Source organism: Saimiri boliviensis, chromosome 2, assembly GCF_048565385.1.
Source record: "Saimiri boliviensis isolate mSaiBol1 chromosome 2, mSaiBol1.pri, whole genome shotgun sequence".
NCBI lineage: Eukaryota > Metazoa > Chordata > Mammalia > Primates > Cebidae > Saimiri > Saimiri boliviensis.
In genome coordinates, this window is record NC_133450.1 from 77740378 (window position 1) to 77762352 (window position 21975).

The window sequence follows — 21975 nt, forward strand, 5'->3', positions numbered from 1 at the left end:
CATGAATAACATATTCTTAGGGTAAGAAAAAAATTCTGGTTTACAGGGTGTGTAAGAGTTCATATTTCTTTTTCAATTCTTTACAAAGATTTAAAATACTCAGCTGCTCTATTAAATTTTTAATTCCTCAGGCTGAAATGCAAATCATGCATTAGATGCCACTATTCAATTCATTTTAAGAACAGACTCTTGCCCCAGGAGTTTATTAAAATAGTTTAGAATTATGAAGAGAAAGAATATCAGTTTTGTTTCATTTCAGTTTGTGGTGCCCTTATTCTGTAAAACAGCTTTTTAGTTTTAGTTTTGAGTAATTGTTTCCCTGGGTACAGACGCTGGAAGTCAACAAAATATATGAGTTTTTATTTGCTGAGATTAGTGGAAATTTAGCGTTTTCTTTTTATCACATTGAACATCATTTAAATAATATACTTAACTATATTTCTGTTATTCTTGGCATGACATTTTACTTGGTGGGTTTCCTTTTATTCATTTAGTAATAATGGGGTCAGCTTGGAAGGCCTTTTATTTTTAATTAACTAACACATGATTGTGTTATGTGTTAAGACACGTTCATTAATGTTAGGAAGAACCCAGATGAAAATGTTTACAGTGATTCTTTCTGGGTGGTAGGATTATAGTTGAATTTCATTTTCTGTTTTCTAAGTTTGTTGTGACTTTTGAATGTTCTACAAAGTCCACATAGTTGTTTTAAATTAGAAAAACCACAAATATAAAATTAATAAAAGCTTGGAATTTCTAGCTTTATTTCTCTTGAGAGAAAGGGAACTTTTCATATGTGTATTTAATATATGTGATGCATTTACTATATGCCAGGCACTTTGCTGGGTCTGGGGAGGGAGAGGGGGAGCCTCAAGGGGAGACAGCCGTTTCCCTTGAGCTCGGTTCTGCTTCATTATCTGACCAAGATATGATGGGTAGGGAGCAATAAATAAATAAGTGAAATTCCCAGTGAATTATTGCCATCTGTAAAGTGGTAATCATTTTATGCTTCTCACCTGAAGTCTTAAAGAGGCTGAATTGTATGTAAGGTACTTGGTCCAAGACTTGGTAGGCAGGGAAGTTGTCTTGATTACTGTGCTTTGTACATTCACGGTGATGAGGAACACATTACCTCTGCAGTTAGGCCATTCTGTTTAGAGAGGCTGGGGAGAAGGTGAGACCTGACACCCAGGTGAAATTCATCTCTGAGATACTTCCCCCATTTCTGCAGTTGTTCTCCATGTCGCATCCTTTTAAATACCAACCACTAGAAGTTTGACCTATTAACTTAATTCTTTCCAAGACAAGTTTCTGTGGGGACCTTTCTCTGAGAATGCAATTCTAGTTTTATCATGAAGAATAGTGAGAAACTGGTATTTATTATATAGTTATACAACTATAAATATTTATTTCATCGATATGTGAGGGCCACCTGGGGTTTTTGCTTTTTGATTAATTAAATTAGTTTTATATTATTAATAGAAAATAAGCATTTGAGAAGGCAAAGATATAACTAGACAAAAAGAAATAAAACGTCCTGAATCACTGAAAGAAGTTTAGAGAAAGACATTGAGTCCAGAAACTTGAACTTAATTCTCCGCAAAGTGTCTTTTCTGTGACCCCCACAACAAAGCACACATAAAACCTCATTGGCTTTGTATCACAGAAATGCTTCCCTGTCCCAGCAGATGATTCTAATAAGTTTGTTTTATTGATCTGGTTGCAAGGGCTGCTGTCCAACAAATAATCCTATACAATAAAAAGCCTTCTCGGGTGACTGCTGAATAATCAGGGTGGTGTTGGTGTCTGTGTGATGATGAGGATGATGGGTGAGCAAAGTTCAGCTAATCGCAGGGTTATTGTTCTATGGGGAGGCAGCCACAGCGTCACTCTTGAGCTTTCTGCATGCCTGCCTCCCATACCAAACATTACAGCCTTCCCCAAAAACTTCCAGACCACCCACTGGAACAATATAGTATATAAAAGGATCCAGATGCTTGGAGAGAGAAAGGGTGAAGTGTAGAGCATGCATGATACCTTCTTGTTGGCCCTTCTAGATTTTGAGCACTGTTTTTACATAGCTGGCTCACCAAAGAGATCAAACTCCATCTCCGAACCTCGTTTTGAGAGCATTTTTGGAAATGTATCAGGATTAAAATGTATCACAAGAAGTCTGCAATTTTAAGATTGTTCTGAATTCAGGGGTGTCTGTGCCTCTATGGCACTGCACGTCTCTTCAGTGTTCCCCAGAAAACAAGGGGAAACAAATCGTCCTAGGATGTGCACACACGTGGAGCTCTAAAGCTAGACAGGAGTGAGGAATAGAGGGAAGAGCAGAGAGCGTCATATAACAGAGTGATAGCCACGAGGAAAGAGTACCAAATGCATGGCAAGCGCCCATTTGCGGAATGGCACAGGAGAGCAGGCTAAATACAGGTAACTTACACTTGAAGCCTTAATTGCTTGGAAATTTAATAACTATTTTATTTTATGCATGTGTCTATTTGGAACTTAGGCTACTTGGTAGCTTTGCAGTTGTTTACCTGGTGAAATGTGGCTTTTCAATCTATTTGTTCAAAACAGATTTAATAGATAGGACTTTTTTCCCTCCTCCCTCCCTGCTTCCTGCAGGACAGCTAATTTACAAGAAGCAGTCTTCTTATGTCATATGAGACTTACTAATTAATTTATTTACCTAATTCCTTCCTTTTTATCTCACTTTCCTGCCCAGTGTTGCTCCCCAAGTTTCTATCACATCACCATTAAATATTTAACTAAAACACATATTCTCTCTCTCTCTCTCTCTCTCTCTCTCTCTCCCTCCCTCCCTCCCTCCCTCTGTTTCTCTTTCTCTCTCTCTCCCTCTCTCTGGTTTTCTCCCATGATGATAAAACTTAGTTCATCAAGAAGTTCTGGACAGGACTATGAGGAAACTATCTTGGTTCATTCGGTTATTCATCTGTTCATTCGTCTCTCATGTATTTAGTGAGGACGTGGTCTGTCCTAAGGACTGTAGTGCGTATAATCCTGCTCTAAAGGACTTTACACAGAGATTAAAAACATCTTCATTTGGTACAATCCCTTCGTTTAAATAAAAGACCAATGAAAATTAGATTTAAAATGTTTCATTACAAATTTTAGAGTCTTCCAAACTATTGATTAAAACAGTACATAAATGTTTCCCTTTAAGTTTAAATGAAGTCAGAAAGCTTGTGTGGGCCATTCTTGCCTGATTTAGACTGGAAGACCCCAGCTGCAGGGAAGATACTTCCCCCAAACCATGGGCAGAGCTTTCCTGCCAGCGAGCAGGTTGGCATGCCAGTGTTTGAGTGGCAGGCAGTCCATCAGTTGGCATCACCACCTAGTGCAATCTCTAAAAATAGCAGTCTTTATCCTTGAAAAAGAAAATACTTTGGTTTTAAAAATGTTTCTGTTTTTAATGAATCCAAGACTTGGGTTAGTTTAAAGGCACTCACATTTCTCTTCGCTGATAGCAAAACCTAAAACGTTCATGCCCATGCACAAAGGACTGTTCCATTTGGAGCTCTCTTACATTGACTCAATTTCCCATTTGTACAACGTGGCCACCATTGGGCAACAAAATAAATTACTTACAGCAAAGAAAAACTGCAGGTTACTGTATTATATGTTCTTTCAGAATATGTGAAGTTTCCCTGATGTAGATCTGTCTCAGTAATCCATGGCCTCTTTATGGCCTGCTGTCTGCCAAAATTACTGAAGATCCCAGCATCACAGCATGGACCTGTGAAGATGAAATTTACGGCATTCTGGCCCAATCTCTGCTTTTCGTAGGAGGTTCTATGGAGTTGTGGTAAATTGAGCTAACTAACCAGGAGTCACAGAGCTAATTGATGGTAGTCCAGGCTTGACTCCATTCTTCTAACATCCGGTCCAATGTTTCCCAAAATGTAATCTACTGACAACTTACGTCATGATGGCCAGGGTTACTCAGCAAAAATGATTCCTAGTCCCCAACAGAACCAAAGTTATTGAGGGTTCAGTCCAAGGATTTGCATTTTAATAAGTTTTTCAGTGGTTCTTATGGACACTAAAATTTGGGCTTTTACCAAGCAGCCTTAAGACCCCATTTCCAGGGAAAGCCATGTGCTAAATAGTTCTTCCAGAATGCTTACCCAAGAGAATGACTTGCCTTCATATTTGCTCTGCTATGTATATTGACATTATAAACCACTTCAAGATGAGCTTTAAGGCTGAGTAAAAGCATACTCTAAATTAGGAGCTGAAATCTTTAATTTAGAGATTTTTTTTTCCCACAGTGTGAGAGTAGGGAAATTTTCATTTGAAGGTGTTGATTTAGTGGATCAATTGAAAATTGTCGATAAAGTCTAAAAAGATAAATATGATTCTTTAAAATTTTGAATTGAGTGTAAGGGAGCTTGAGTTGATACTTAATATGTTCAGTTTACTTGTCCTTTCATAAAAACCTTGCAGGATGAATGCTGAGGTTGCTAATAAAGTTTTTACCTGTTTGGCCATAGGATCTGGGCAGAGGGAAGTTATGGCAAGACTTTTCAGTGAATATTTTCTATGCTTCTTGATTTTTGAACCCTTTGAATATATTGCCTATTCACCAATTTTAAAATAATACAAATGTTTAAAGCATCAACGTTTATTGTAGGGCTTTAGTGATTGCTTTAGGTGATTGCTTTGACTCTGCCCAGGCTACACAAACACGTACTACAGAATCTAGTCCCTGTAGCAGAAGGTAATGAACATTTCCAAAGGGCAGAGCCAGGAAGGGAAAGAATGCAGATGCTGCTAGTTTTAAGGAAATCACTAATTGGCGTGAAAAGATAAGTCATTGTGTTTTTGCACTTATACCCATTACTTTAAAGCCCCTCCCTGATAGACCACTCATCACTATAGTTTTGGGTGACTTGGGGCAAATCACTCAACCCTCTTGAGACTTTGTTTTCTGGTCTGTAATAATAATGATGAAAACTCCCTGCATTTCAGTTGGCTGACCATTTCTGAATACATTATTTACCTTTCACAACAACTCTGAGGGTTGGAGAGTGTGGCGCGATCCCTATTGTTCAGATGAGGAAATTATGGCCCAGAGAGGTTATATGGTTTAGAGAGGGTCACACAGGGGTGGGACGTCTAACTCCCAGTACTGGGCTCTTTCCACTGTGACATGCAGGGCACATGGATTAGGTAATTGCCAGGGCCTCTTCTGGCATCCAAGTCCTTGAGCATATGAGTGATCTGGGGCTCCATCAACTTTTGTTGAAGTCTTTTGGAAAAATCCAAAGGAAATTGAAGCTATGAGTCTGCAGTTTTAGAAGTTCGCATTGTAATTAGAGTATCAAAACGTGCTCATATGAAGACAACCAAGGAATACATATAAAGCCAATACATACCAAATTATGCAAATTACAAATATACCAGACCTCGTATCACATAGCACAAACTCTGCACCTAACTACCAAGGGGATGGGGAATCCCGGTTCTCAGAGAATAACATTTGACTCTCATCCTCTCCTAAATAATACTAGCAGCTGCTCTTTGAGCACCCAGTATTTGTTATGTATTATCACATTTAATCCTTACCACAATCCTGAGAACGTATTATTATCCCAATTTTATGGGATAAGGAAAGGAGACTTAGAGATTGAGTGATTTGAACAAGGCTTGTAGGTGGTATAGCCCATCACAAAGGAGGATCCTAATTAATTTTTTTATTGCTATCTCCTACTGGAAAGTTAGGCTCCTTTCTTGGTTTAAGGTATGTGCAGTGTGTCTCACGCCTGTCTCATCTTCATCTCTGACAATACATGTAGCATGGTTTCAGATAAATGCATGTTGAAGAGAAAACCTAACACACCTCTGCCAATACCCAGGGCAAGCCTGATTTCATGCAGTGGCAACTTGAGTCGCCTTTAGTGGGCCCATGAGCAAAGGAGGCCCATGAATTCTGCCTTCTTGCCTCAAAACTCTTTATTGCATGAGCCTGGCTTCTCCTGCGTAGCATCTGTTACTTCGTTTTGACTTCCACATGTGCTGAGTAGAAATAGACAAACTTAACTCTTGCAGATAATAGATGACTGAAAGCAGATGATGGGCACACAAAACAGGCTTTGTCTCCATAGGATTTTGTTGGTAAAATACTTTGTCTTTCTCTTCAATATATTTTTTTCATTATTTTGCTGCTGCTTAGATATGAAAACTTTCCTCTGTTATCCTAATCTGATATGCCATCATCTCTTCCAACCTTTTTCCTGATGCCAGAGCGAATCTATTCTGCCGTTGAATGCTGTAAAACCTCTTGGCAGTTGTTAACAAGCCTTAGCATTTACTCAGTCATTCTGGGAAGAGAGGGGAATTTACATTGTTTCCTTAGTTCACATAGACACAGGCGAGGTAAGCAGCCCGGCTGGGTTGGCAGAGGTTTTTGAGGATTGTAAAAACTGTGCTTTGCTCTGGACCCTGGCTCCTCACAGAGGTCTGCCTGCTTGTCCTTGGTCTGTGTCCTCGGCAGGCCTTTCACTTGAGTCAGACTCCTCTAATGAGAGAGTTCTTGGGTTTCAGTCTGGGGGAACCCAGCCTCCTCCCGCCAGGCTTCCTGGAGAGCTCTCTGCTGATGCTGAAAGTGCCTGGAGCCTTGAGGATTGGATCAAGCTTTCTTTCGAAGGGGTCTCAAAATTCCTTAGACATAATATATTTGTGGCTACAATTTGTTAAGAAAGGAACGAGTCTATAATAGCCAATAAACTGTCAAAGAAGCACATACCTAAGATAGAGAAAGTGGTTTGCTGCACACAACTCTCTCAATCCTTTTTCTAGTGCTCTGCATTCAGTGTTTACACTAACTTTTAGTAGCAGCTGATTTCTAAGAAGACTTCTGGCTTCTGCTGTTTGCATTGACCAAAACCCTTGGGGCATGTGTTGAGTGAGGGAATGCCTTTTTATTCACCTGCTTCCTAGTCTGAACTTTCAGATACTCACCACTTCTTGTTCCCAGTGTGAATTCAGAGTTGAAACAGCTTTCTTTGTGGGAAATCAGGTAAGCGAGATTTCTCTACAAGGATGCAGATCTGAATGCATGTCCAGTGCTCCATAGCTCACTGACTTAAGCTCTAACCAGAAAGTCAGAACTATGCAGCACCTGTGGATATTCCACCAATACTTCAAAAACTGTCATGGAATTGTAAACATTAATTATCAGAAAAAGGGACCCAGTCATCTCATTCCGCAGGATTTGCTTCTTTGAAAACATTTAATATCCATTCTGACTAAATTTTCTCTCTGAATATGATCCTTCTGCTATTCATATATTTCTGTTGTTCTGTTGGTATATGCTGTAGCCAGGTATTTTGCTGGTTGATGTGATAATTTTTGGCTTTTTTATAATTCTACCCAACTTCTTAGGTATAGAATTTCCAAAGCTAGTTGTCAATGTGCCAAAACAGCCTTTATTTAACCAAATAACTCTGCTTTGCTTGACTGGGCTATAAATAACTTAGATTATTTATGCTTCCCTTCACCATACTTGGGGGAGTACCTGTTCAGAAGGGTTTTATATCCTGGCTTGGAATAGGTCTAATCATTGAAACCCTCTCACCTGGAATTACCAAGATCTAAAACTAAACCTCATGCTAATAATGTTGAAGTTGAAATGGTGTTCAAAATGATACCCAAGTGTGTATAATGTTTTACATGCTGAACTATCTTGTTTAGACAAACTGGAAGAAGATATTCAGGGATAGGAAATGGCTGAAGGAAACAAAGGTGTGTGCAGAGAAATATCTGAGATGTGTTGCAGGATCAAAGATTGAACAGTTTATATACAACAAGGAGAACTCAAACAGGGAAATGGGGTTGGTAGCTTGGCTTGGCTGAGAGGACTTGGAGTGCATATTATTATTGATGCTTCCCTTGTTTAAGAGGTTTTAAAAAATGGGAAACCATATTTGAATGGGAGTGAGGAAACCACTCTAACTTAGCCACATAGGAGAAGCCTAGTTATTCAGACTTGAAGCCTCAGTCTTGGCAAATTCATGCCCTGATGATGGCTTAATTACATTTCAGGCATAGTCTTTAAGGTGAGTGTTAAGTTTTTATTTTTAAGTGAGAATCTTGCAGATGCAAGCATATCAACTGATAGGCAGTGTCTTAGGGCCCTACACAAACAGCCAAGTATGCTCAGAGCACCCTACCGTGTAAAAGATGCCACGGAGGAACTCTCAGTGATCCTTTCCTTCAACCTTTGTCTCATGATTTTCTCTTCCCTCCCACAACCTGGACCTATCTTGCCTTTTCAATGAATATTTGGCATGAACTTCATTCACTCAACTTTGTCGCTGACACACCCGTTGTACTGACGGAATCCTGGCTTGAATGGCGCTTGCTCAGCTGTGCTTTAGACAAACCCTTCTGGCTGACCTGGTTTAAACCTGGCTTTCTTGACGCCATCCTTGGCGTGTTCCAAGGTGAAAAAGGACTCTGCTGCCCCTTCTGTTGCTCCTTTGCAGCGGAAACCAGTTGCCACTTGGCACCAGGGTGTATCAGGCCTGCATCCAGAGTAGTAACATGATTTAGTGAAAATAGTACTAGACCAGGAGGGAACTTGAGCCCTAGTGCTGGTCTGATTTTTAGTGACTGTGTGACCGTGGGCAAATCATTGCACCGCCACAACTTCAGCTTTTTCATTTGTAAAGTGACCAAATGTTCTCCAAAAACCTTTCTGATCCTGAAAGTCAGGCATTCACCTAAGGTTACCAAATTCTTGAATGAATAGAAATCTGGGTTCTTTTTCTTTCCGTAAACTGCACTGCCTCTTTCCACAAAACAGGGGCCATCTCTGTATAGTTTTGTAGTGTGCACTCAACTGCCCTCTCAATCTTGGGCTCAGGTACCTCAAAGCCTTTCCTTCACCTTCACCGTTCACTATGAAGAAGGGCATTCTCAAAGTCTGTAAGTGGGCCAGGTGATTCTGGATGTTTTATATTACTTTAAGAAGCTTTTTCTTTAATTAAATCACTCAGTTTTCAGCACCTCTCTGGGTGATGCTTTTAAAAATATTACTGATAAAAAAATACGTTCTTGAGACAATTACAGGTATTTCACATGTAATATTGCACTTAAATCTTAACAACCTTAAATTATCTCCACTTGACACATGAGGGGTTTGAGGCTCACTAAGATTAAACAATGGCACAGGGCTAATAATGAGCAGGGTCGGAATTTAGGTGAGAACCTTCTGTGTCTACAGCCTGAATTCAACTATGGCAGTACCTTCAGTATGAGAAGTAGCTGCCATTGCTGTAAGAATACCTGGCGTTCTGTGCAAGAGATCTCAGGGAACCCTTTTTGTTAGGTTTCAAAGAAAATTATTTCTAACTGCATTTCAGATGCTTGGAATTTATGCTGTGCCAAGCACTTTTCCACTTAATTCTAAATCCGTGGGTATTTCAAGGGGAATTTAACCCATATGGTTCTGATTCACTTGTACTTAACTCATCAAAGAGGATTGTTTAGTAAACCTTAGCCTCTTCCTATGAACACTTTCGAGCTCATATTTGGCTTGCATAGGCTAGATTTCAAATCTGCCATGGTTGAAGCTTGATTTTAAATCCTTCTTTCCAACCACTATTTTGTGCTGTTTCATCCTGTGAATGCATAGAAACTGAAGGTGAGTCATGAAGGCTCTTCCAAAACTTTACCAGGATTCCAGTGATGTAAAGAGAGAGTCACTAACCTTTGAGGTTAGTGAGGTTTGTTGCACTCACCTACAACCTTACCCTGTTACGTGGTTGAATTGTGCATGGATGTGATCTATGAGGCTAAGAAATTAAAATCATAGATGTTGTATTTTCCCCTAGGATGGTGTACAGAAGAATTGTCTTAGAAATAAAAGGTATTTGTGGAGGTTAGGCATATTATTTGGAAAAGACTTTTAGCATAGTTTTTTGTTTGGGAGACATTAGAGTCATTTATATAGCCAGTGGAAAATTTCTTTCAGAGACTCCATTAGAAATGTAGAGGGCAAAAGCCTGTTTATTATCTTTGCATTTAGATGAGTTGGGTACATTCAGTTCTGATAACCTGCTGAGTTGGAGAATTAATTAACTTGTCTAATTAACTTCACATGAGCTCATTTAAGGAATGTGTGTAATTGTTGATAGTTGTGCATGGCCCAGAGGAAGCAAGAACAATTTTTATATCTAGTTAACAGTTTGGTTTAAGAAAGATGTATTGAGTGTCTTCTATTCCAGGAAGTTGGGGGTAGAAGATAAGAGTTCAGAGATAAATAAGACTCTCTCCTCCTAGGGACCCTACCTATCATTTGGCAGGTTATAACCGTATGCTTCTCTTTGTACCATGGCCAAATGGTATGACTGGCAAATAGTCAATGTGTGGACACCGTGGGAGCTCAGAAGATGAAGATGTTCATTTTGATTTATGAAGCTGTACAGGCTTTTCCTAAAATGCAGTGTTTAAGTAAGTTTGGTCTTGAAGGATGAGAAGGCTTTTGAAGGCAGGGTCGGGGGTGAGACAGCCAGACATGCTCTTGGGTAACACGGACAATGCCAAATAGTCTTCACAGATTTCTGTTTGTAGACCTGGGGTGGTGTGAGTCTGCGGAGGTGAATCAGAGCGTTAGTCGCTCATGCTGGGCGAAAGGGGGTTGTGCACAGTCCTCGATAATGAGCAGCTGGGATTAACATGACAGCCTTTTACTGAGCACAGATTTTCAGTGCTGGGACAGTTTATCCTTGGATCAAGAAAGAAACCCGGAAAGGGACAAGGAAGAGAACAAGATGTGAAGGAAGAGTAGTGAGATTTACACATTATCATTGCACGCCATCTTTAAATAGGACATACTACGTAACACTTAAACATGCCCTTATGTTTGCATAGCATACAAATAATGGCTTCTTCAAGAAACCAATCAAATGATGCATGTTGGGTATGACAGTTTTTTTCTTTTAAAAGTTTCATTGTCATAGACTGGAAAAGAGGGTCCAATCAGACAGAATATTAGATATTTTAAGTATTTCTCTTGTACAGTTTCCAGAAACGCCCTATTGTCATTCCTATTTATAATGAAGAAAACTGTGGATCAGAAAATAATTTGCCCATGGTCACATAGGCGTATAAGGCGGTTCCATTTCAGTTTGCAGATACAATGTGTATAGCTTATCTTTTCTATTTATCATACTTTTTCAAGTCACTGTATGACACATTTACAGAATATATGCCATGATGTTTTAGTTACAAACCTAATTTAAAAATGAATACCGCTCAACCTAAGCACAAGCTCATGGCCGATACCCATTTGGGATTCCCTGTCCCATCTCCTTCCTGCTTCTCCACAGGGAGGTAACCTCTGCCGTAGATTTTATTACATATATTTTTCAGCTGACACCAGCATTGCTTCTATGATATCGTGGTTTATGGTGAATATATTTACAGAAACAAAAGTGGGATAATTTCCATTTCTTGCAAATAACACTCTAACACTGCACTGAGAGTTTACATATAGTTCAAGATTTAGGAGTATGAGAACAAGGCCCCTGAAACTGATTTGAACATTGTTTCAATCTTGACTGCTGTGATTTAATCCTGGGGAGCAAGAAGGAAAAAAATGAGACCCAAGGGAAGGCATGAAGTAACCAACACGGCCTGATCTGGGATTGGAGAGGTCTAAATTCTCGTCCCATCTGCCACAAATTTGTTCTGTGACATTGGGAAAATAACTTCGCCTCTCTGTGTTTTGATTTACCATTGTGTAAATTGTAGCGTCATTTTGAGGAAGGCAAAGTAGTGGGGAAAGCACAGCTTTTAGAATCAGAAACACCAAAAGCTGAATTCTCATTCTGCCACTTACTCTTTATATAACTTTGGGCAAATTTCTTACTTTGAGCCTCAGTTTCCTCCTTTACAAAATGGAGCAACGTCTTCCTCAGAGAATTGTTGTTAGAATTAAGTGGGACAACATGTCTCCCTTATAGCCAGCACCATGCTCCATAAATGCTCACTTTCTTTTTCTTCTTCTATAAGTTTCCTTCCAATTTTAAAACGAGAGATTCCAATGCTCATCTTATACATAAACGACTGAAGCACAACCAGCTCATAATTATGGAATTTCCTGTATTAAAGGGCTCAACATTTCTCTCAAATCAGACTTGTCATCAGAAGACTTTCCAAGGTCTGGATGAATCTTTTCAAATTAACAACAACATCTGGAGTTTTTAAAAAGTGGTTCCTCTCACACTCACAGAGTAGAGAAAAAGGAGTAAAAAGTATCACATAAGTTCATTTACCACCCTGTTTCTCCCCTTCCCTGATTAAAACAATAGAGTATAAAGCGGAGACTGTTTTCATTGTTTCATAAGCCATCTGTTTGCATAAAGTGTCAGTATTGCTACCCTACTTAAAGGTTGAATAATGTCACTGTGAATGCAATACTTACCTTTCAGTGTCTCCTGGGAACCTACCTAGGCAGTTACATAGTTCTTTACTTTTTTCTCAATCCATTCTTATTGATGTACTGTTTGAAATTGGCCACTGTTTGGGAATAGCTCCAGAATTCCATTATTTCCATATGTCTACTCTATCTGTTTATATTTTTATGATTGTTATGGTAACCAATCAAATATGTAATATTTGGGAACTGAGGGGAGGGGATGGTGGTCTTTACTTTCAATTGAGGGTAGTATATAGGGCATATCACATTCAAAATATCTCAATTATTAAAAAATAGAATACAGACAGAGGGTCATCTAACAGAGATATTAGTGAGCTTATTTTAAAAAATAGAATGTATTTTATAAATGAGAACTGGCAGCAACTCTTATGATGCTAATGATGCATATCACCATTTTTTTTATTTAATTGGAAAAATATATGTACATCAGAGAACAGTGGATTAATGGAGATTATCAGAGTCGAGTCATGTCCCAACAGTAGATACTTTACTAGGTTTCGAGGAAGGAAAATTAAGTTGATTTGGGGAATATGAGCTTATGAAGGAATATCTGGAATTCTCATTTGCATTTGGGTAAAATTTGTTTATGTGCTTGACCTACTTTGCTCAATCCTTTTGCTCTTAATTTTTAAAATACATGCAACATAAAAATTCCTGAAATCTAATATCTTATGCTTGGATTATTCACTCACATGTATGTCAAATGACAACACAGTTTGTGCACTTGGTGTCTCAGTTAGAAATGAATTTGGATGCAAGTGATATAAAACCCAACCACAGTGGCTCAAACAATTAGGGGTAAGTTTTTCTTATGTCAGAAATGAATTTGGAGATATGTGGCAGTTGATGGTGATTCCACTGCTCAAAAATGTCATCAGGCCAATCCAGTGGCTCACGCCTGTAATCCCAGCACTTTGGGAGGCCAAGGTGGGAGGATCACTTGAGCCTAGGACTTTAAGACCAGCCCAGGCAAAATAGGGAGCTCCCATCCCTACAAAAAAGTTAAAATATGTCCAGGCATGGTGACATGTGCCGGTAGTCTCAGCTATTTGGGAGGCTGAGGTAGGAGGATCGCTTGAGCCCAGGAGGTCGAAGATACAGTGTGCTTTGATCCCACCACTGCACTCCGGCCTGAGCAACAGAGTGAGACTGGGTCTCAAAAAAAAGTCATTGAGAACTGAGGTTCTTCTTTCTTTGTGCTTTACAAAGCCACAACGAGCTATCATCTAACACCAGTCAGAATGGCTACTATTAAAAAGTCAAAAAATAACAGATGCTGCTGAGGTTGTGGAGAAAAAGGAAGGTTTATACATTGTTGTTGGGAGTTTAATTATTGTTCAGCCATTGAGGAAGGTGGTATGGTGATTCCTCAAAGACCTAAAGATAGAAATACCATTTGACCTAGCAATAACACTGCTGGGTATATACCCAAAGGAATATAAATCATTCTATTTTAAAGACACGTGCATGTGTATGCTCATTGCAGCACTATTCACAGTAGCAAAGACATAGAGTCAACCTAAATGTCCACCAGTGTGGCCAGAAAAAGAAAATGTGGTTTATATATGCCATGGAATACTATACAGCCATAAAAAGGAACAAGATCGTGTCCTTTGCAGGGACATGGATGGAGCTGGGGGCCATTATCCTTAGCAAACTATTACAGGAAGAGAAACCAAATGCTACATATTTTCATTTATAAGTGGGAGCTAAATGATGAGAATACATGAACACATAGAGGGGAACACACACTGGGCCTTTGGGAGGGACGGTGGGAGAAGGGAGAGGATCAGGGAAAACAACTAATAGGAACTAGGTTTAATACCTGGGTGATGAAATAATCTGCACAACAAACCCTTGTAACACAAGTTTACCTATGTAACAAACCTGCACTTGTAACCCTGAACTTTAAAGTTAAAACAAAACAAAACAAAAGAGCAAGGTCTTCATGAATCCAGGCTTGGACTTCATCTGCATGTTGCCTTTATCTTTGCTCTGTATTGCAAATTGCAACTACTGTGTATAACAGAAGGCCAGGCAAGAGAGTAGAGAGAACTTAGAACAAATCTCTTAGCTCTTCAGAATGGATTAAAAGGTGTGTCTTGCAGATTGCGGGTCATTGATGTCATTTGTTTTTAAGAATAGCAGGGTGTATTGGTTATCTGTAGCCATGGTATGTGCAGGAGGAGAGGAAAAATAGAACCAGGGATTATGGTAGGTATTTTACATACTCGTTTACTACTCATACAACCCTGGGAAGCAGAGAAAACTGACTCAAAGGGTAACTTTGCTCACTGCCACATTGATAATCAGCATTCCAGAATTCACATCAAGCGGGATAGATTCATGGAATTATAAGTGGTTAATTATATCTTGAGCAAAGGGAATGAATAGTTCAAAAGATTAAGGATTTAGACTAACTTAAAGATATGTCATTTTGCATCCTCATTCATTCATTCATTCATAAATTCTTGAGTGCTTATTATGGGCCCCTGGGGATATTTTAGGCCGTGGAGATGCAAAGTTTAAAGAGATAAAATATATATCCTTAAGGCTCACGATCTGATGAAAGACAATCATGTAAGTCAGTGATTGCCATGGAGTTTAATTAGTGCCAGAGAGAAGGGAAGGAGTAAGTAGTCAGGAGAGACTTTCAAAGCAGAGGAATTTGCTGGAAAAATAGAGAGAGGAAAGGATTCCAGGCAGAGGAGATGGCATTTGTAAAGCATGTGGATGCGAGACAGCACCATGTGGTGAGGAACTGCAGTTCACTCAGTATCAGTGGAGGGGCACAACACCTAGGGAAGAGGCCAGAAAGGAAGCCAAGCAGGGAGCATTTCAGAGCCTGTTAGGGTCTAACTGTAGTTAAGTTGACTCCAGCACGATCAAGGGAAACGAGAGTCTGCACTAAAGCAGTGGCCATTGGATTTCAGCAGAAGGGCGATAAAGAAGCTGTGGAGGTGGTAAATTTGACAAGGTTTGCGGGTGATTAAGTGGAGGGGGTGGTAAGGGATACTCTGTGGTCCCCCCTCCCCTGAGTCTGTGGCTCTGTGACGTGGGCTGTGGTGCTACCTTTTCCCAAAATAAGAAGTGTGGGAGGAGCAAGTCTAATGGCAAAGCAAGCTTTGGTCAGACATCTTTCTACACACTCTGCCCTTCCTGCGCTGTGGAAACAATCTTCTCTTTCTAGCCCGGCTGCAGCCTTTCTGGCTCAAGCCAGCTGAAAGGCCACAAGGGCGTCTGAATGGTTCATGACTTGACCACTTAAATGCTATCAGAGAATGGTGTGTCTAACTCGAGGCCCACAGCAAATTGGTTGCTGAGCTGAGACTGGCGTGCAGCCTCCTCACTTTTAGGCTTATTGTCTTTCGGCTCTAGCTCTGCACTGTCTTCTGCCTAAATGGGCGAGGTAACATCATCGACAAATGCCTGTTGCCATCTGGGGAAAATTAACTAGCACAGTACGTGTTACTAAAAGTTAGCTATCAATTTATACAGGGCAGTGATGACTTTTATGCAGGGTTATGTTTCTCTGTGGCTCCCTGTGGAATTACAAGTAAAGGAAGGGGAAGGCTGGAGTTGTTTTTGGTTTGTGCTTGTGTCACTAACTAGGAGGGTGGTTTTTTCTTTTCTTTGAGAATGAAAATATAAAACTCTAGTAAATCAGAATAAGTTGTTTAAGTAATGCCACATTCTTATTAGATAGTGCGGCGGATGGGGGTGTGTGTGTTAAATTATTTTTAAATAGTGCAGGGGTTTATTACCTTTTTTGAGCCATGGACACTTGAAAGAAAGCGTTCTTCTTCCAAAAAGGTACAAATGAATGCACTGTAATGGGTCCATGTCCGTTGGTTGCAAGTAACGGAAACTAGCTTAAGCAGAAGGGGGAATTTGCTATAAGAAACCTGGGAACTGAGCGGGTCGAATCTCTGGTGCCTTTTGGCCAAATCCTGTGGCATATGCACTGATCTTGTATAGAAAATATAATTCTACTACAATTTCTACATAAATGAAACTGTAACTTCCCCACTTTAGAATGAAACTCCATTCATTTGAAGTCAGCGTTTCCCAGTGGCCACACTCAAGTTTTATGCTTGAATAAATTCTCTATTTAATCATTAAAAAAAAAAAGAAAGAAAGAAACCTGGGATATCCAAGGTTGTAAGAAACCCAACAGCAGGTGCGGTAGCAGGGCTTTACCCAGGGCTGGAAGCAAAAACCAAATGCTTTCTTCAACTCTTTCTGGAGCCACGTGGTCTCTGTCCCTGCCCCATACAAGTGGACTGCTCTGTGCTTCATGTACATGCCACCTCCCTGCTCCCAAGGTAGTATCATCACCTGAGGTCTAGCCAGCTGCAGAGGTGAGCACCAGTGCCCCTCAATCCCAGTTCCAGATTTCTGGGAGAGAATATGTGATTGCTCACTTAATTGTGTTTAGATTTATCAAACTTGTACATGTGATATATGTATAGTTTCAGGGCACCTTTAGAACTGCCAAATCCCAATTGTGGTCTTCAAGTTAAGAGCCCCGGACTAGAGAAGTCTGAATGCCCATAGACCAGCAGCACTAACTTTTAGCCGTGCAACTACTGCAGAAAGTTAAAAATACCTTTAATAGAAGGCAGTCGTATGAGCATAGTTCGTAAGAACACTTGCTCTGTGCAGGAGTTGTGAATTTTGAATATTAGTAGTGAAATCCCAGGATGGTGAATGTGATGTATATTAAATTATTGCACTTTCCAAGGTCATTGATATTATATTCCTAACTTTTACCCTTAAAGGTTTGGAAAATTCCATTTTAATTATTGTTAGCATGCTTCGTAAATATCCAAGGGAATACAACATAGACCTGTTAATACATCCAGAGAGCTAAAACCTGGCTCAAGCTGTTTTTTCTTCCACAGTTGGAGAAAATTGTGGTGTTTGGCTTCCCTCTTGGGGCATTTTAAACCACTTTTAATGCTGTCTCTTATTATTTTCTAACCATATACACTTTCCACACGTATCTAACTAGCTGCCTGAGATGAAACCCCAGAGTCTGGCCAAGCTGATGTAAATCTCTAGTAAGCAGTAAGAGGGAACAGAGTAATACAGTGTCCTGTCAGTGTTCAGAAGTACACGATTTAATAGTTTGTAGACCTTACAGTCTCAGGAGCAACTTTAAATCTTTTTTCTAGTTTTATAGAATGGAAATTTCTAAGGCATACACCATTGGCTCTACTGAGCAAAACTTAGCTAGAATGAGAGGATAGCATTAAGGTTTAATTCTTCATATCATGTACCTGGGGTGACCGGAAAATAACTGTTAATTCCAAAGAGCAAGGTGAATATTTGTGTAATTGCTAGCCTATAAAACAGCTGTCACTCACCAGTGGCTCAGAACATCAAAATCCTTATGTTTCCAGTGAAGTTGCCAAGAGGCCCCGTGATTCTCCGTGGTGTTCTCACTCCACTTAGCAGGTCTGAAAAATGGATGACCAGAAAATTAAGAGTGAAAACCCAGTTCTAGGGTCTGCTGTCTTAGTTTTTGGTGTCTAAACATAGGGGTCATCTGTTGTATTTGATACAGGAGCATGTACCGATTTTTGTCAGGAATCTTCTTCTGTTGATGAATTAAATCTACATAATTGGGTTTTGATGCTGCTGCCTCTCCCACCACCTCAGCGTCCATGTCTGTCTTTTGCTCGGATCACTCACGTGTTCTGAGTAATGCTAATACTTTCTTCCAACTTGTCTTTCTTCAGCTGAGTTCAGCGCCAGACTCGGAGCTGGAAACAGGCTCAGGAATTTTTCATTCATCAGACATTTTCTTCCAAAGAAAAGTTCTGAGAAGAGGAAGGCCAGCTTGACACTGTGTTTGCATACTTCTGTGACGTGTGTGTGTGTGTGTGTGTGTGTGTGTGTGTGTGTGTGTCAGAGAGAGAGAAAGAGAGAAGATATACGAACAACCTGTATATCACGTATCTATTAACACATGCATATTTGATAAAAAGCCAATTCTAGAAATAACTTTTGCCAACTGATGTATCAAAACAATCTCACTGCCGTTTATCTGTCTTGATATTACAGAAAGTTCATATTTATAGGAGGCATTTCTCAGCTGTGGTTAATAATGGCTGAACTTTTGTCCCTGCTTTAAGTTTTCCACCAGATCTCTCAGAATGGATGCGATCGTGGAATGTGAATGTGGTGTGTCTCCATTTCCTGGAGAATGAACTCAGGCCTGGCAGCTAGAATGCTAGTGGTCTTGGATTCCCATGCCCTGTCATTTACGAAAGGGGCAGAGGAGTTCCTCTGGAGGAAATCCCACCCACCACGCCAGGATTCCATCACATATTATTGGTCTGGGCCGTGGGTACTTCATACTTGGTTTTTGGTGAAAATTCATCAAATGTGTTTGAAGAAAGAACCTCAACCGTGATGTTTATACATAAATATCTGAATATGATAGTAGTAAATGCTTGCTCACAAAAAGGAAGGGGAGGAAAATACATTTATAAAAAAGTGAAAACACGCAAGTCAGGATATAATTACATTATACACAGGTTTTGCTTTTGTTCGTTTTGATAACATTAAGATTTGCAGATAACATTTTATTCAGGGATAGACTCATTAATTCAAATCCCCTGTTCTACACCACGTACCGTATTGTGAACATGGGAAGCACTTGTTAACAGATTGCAAGTATTTACAGTCTTGGCTTCCCCAGTTTCCCCATTTCAGCAAATGGCCGTTTATTCAGTGATGGAAGCCAGAAGCCTGGGAGCCTTTTGGTTTTGCTTACGCTTCCCATCTGCTCCATCCCTAAGTGCTTTGGTTCTTCTGCCCAGGGACATCCCCTGCCTGCTGGCCGTCCACCCTTCCTATGCCAGCACCCTTGCCAAGCCCTCACCAGCTTTCACCTGAAATCCCTCAGCCTCCCTGAAAACCTTTTCATTTCCACTCCTGAGCCTTTAAAGGAGCACACTTCTCAAATAACAGTGTTTTCAGTGGCTTTTTCTTGAATTTGGAGCCAGATCCAAACTTTTCATCATACCCTGAGATGTCCCGCATAATCCAGTCCCTGCCGAAGGATCCAGCCTTCTGGTATGCCCTTTCCCCTTTGCGCCCAAAGGTCTGGTCACAGCAGCTTCCTTTTAATCCTAGAGAAGCCAGGCTATTTGCCAGCCCAGAGTCACTGTTCTTTCTGTCTCCTGTACTTAGAAAGCACTTAGATTTTGCACAGCTGACTTATGCTCATCTCTAGGCCTCCATTTAAATGTCGCCTCCTCAGAGAAGTCTTTCCTGATAAGCTTTACCAAGGTAGGTGTACCCAATTCTTCTCTATGACAGTGGCATGCTTGTTGCTCTTGTAACTAAGTTACAACCTCAAATCTAAAATTATTTTAATGTGTTGATCTATTTATTCACTACCTCCTCCACAAGATTGCAAACTCCATGTGAACAGAGGTTGGGTGCTGTGCTGCTCACTGATACAGTGTAGTGGCTCGATAAGTATTTGTTGAATGCATATGGAAAGCCATGAGGCCTTCAACCTGAGCATTGAAGTCAAAGTGTTTAATTTTATGCTGTGGAATTTCTTTTCTTTCTTTCTTTCTTTTTTTTTTTTTTTTTTTTTTTTTTTGATATACAGCGGTGGTGCTATCACGGCTCACTACATCAAGCGATCCTTGCACCTCAGCCTCCTAAGTAGCTGGGAGTACAGGCACTCACTACTACACCCAGCTACATTATTTTGTAAAGATGGGGTTTTGCCATGTTGCCCAGGCTTGTCTTGAACTCCTGGGCTCAAGTGATCCACCTGCCTTGGCCTCCCAAAATGCTGGGATTATAAGTGTGAACCAGCATGTCGGCTAGAATGTTCTTTTTATTGTGTTAAAGTACACATAAGATTAAAATTTACCATTTTAACCATTTCTATGTTTACAGTTCAGTGGCATTAAGTACATTCACATTTTGGTGCACTTGTCACCCCCATCCATCTCCAGAACCTTTTCATGTTCCCACAGTGCAACTTTCCACTCCTCCCTCCCCTAAATCCCTGGCAACCACCAATTGAACTGCTGTCTATGAATCTGATTGCTCTGGGTGCCTCATATTAGTGAGATTTGCAATCAATTGATATTTTAAGTCAATTTATTTTTATTGCCTCTTTACATAGGCCTTTACCCTCCATATATGCAATGTTCAATGTTGAAATTGGCCTGCTACAGAAAATCTCATTTATAATAATAATTTAATGATAAAACATTCTATTAGGGTTTTTCATGAACTTTTTTCACCTTTTGTGGAAGTTATTTTTGGAAAATAAACAATATTACAAGGTACTTTTATGATATACAGGTTAATGTAAGAATATGTTGCCCCTGACAATTTTTATGTTTAATCATAAGGCCCTTTCCTCTTGGGCTATTACTCTTGTTTTTGGATTGGAGAGAATATTTTATGCTTCATACAAGCTGTTTTAAAAGGGAGTAAATCAGAGCCAATTGGTTCTTTAAAGTGGAATTTGCAGACCATTAACAATGAAAGTATTCTCTATGATTTTTTTTATCTTGATGGTAAATATATCACCCAAACCATGGTTTGACTTTACCAGTTCCCCTAGTCTTTCTTTCTAGTGAAAGTAGTTTAGAGATAATGTTGCGGGAAGATGAAAGTCAGTCATGACTTGTAGGATTTATAGTAAAGGAACAAATTAATGTCAGGTAAATGATTATTTTAAAATGAGGCCTTCTCTTATTCTGAACAAGATTTCTTACTGTTTTATTCATCATGGAACAGAATAAAATGTGGTAACAATTTGCTGTAGTTGAATTGCTGCCACACATAATTGGGTCCCACAGAACTATGGCCTGGATTTTGGTGAATTGCTTAGTCTGCATGTTAGATTAAAAGGTGTACAACAAATCACCTTGTTTCTGCAGTTTTGAATGATACTTACATTTAGGTTCATAGTGGTAATACTTTTTACTTATGAAATAAAGAAATTAAAAATCAGGGAAAATATTAACATAGAAATACTTTTGTTTTTATTCCTGTCTGGTTTATTTCTGAAGAGCTTTTTGAAAACATTTAGTTACAATTAAGTCATACCTCAGATGCAGCTCCTTAAAGATAAACATTTTGCATAATATTGTTTAGTAAATTTTGCCAAAAGTCGTATTCTTTTTTTTTTTGAGATAGAGTCTTGCTATGTCGCCAGGCACCAGGCTGGAGTGCAGTGGCACAGTCTTCGCTCACTGCAACCTCTGCTTCCCGGGTTCAAGCAATTCTCCTGCTCCAGCCTCCCGAGTAGCTGGGACTACAGGTGTGCGCCACCACGCCCAGCTAATTTGTATGTCTTTTAGTAGAGGCGGGGTTTCACCATGTTGGCCAGGATGGTCTCGATCTCTTGATATCGTGATCTGCCTGCCTTGGCCTCCCAAAGTGCTGGGATTATAGGCGTGAGCCACAGCACCCAGCCTCGTTTAATAACACTCTGTAGACCATGTTAAATA

At 39.8% G+C, this 21975-nt stretch overlaps 1 protein-coding gene across 2 annotated transcripts in view; it reads left to right on the top strand.

Moving 5' to 3' along the window:
- Positions 1-21975, top strand: part of FBN1 (fibrillin 1) — a 239620-nt gene that overhangs the window by 82198 nt on the left and 135447 nt on the right. The gene's annotated exons all lie outside the window — the stretch shown is intronic.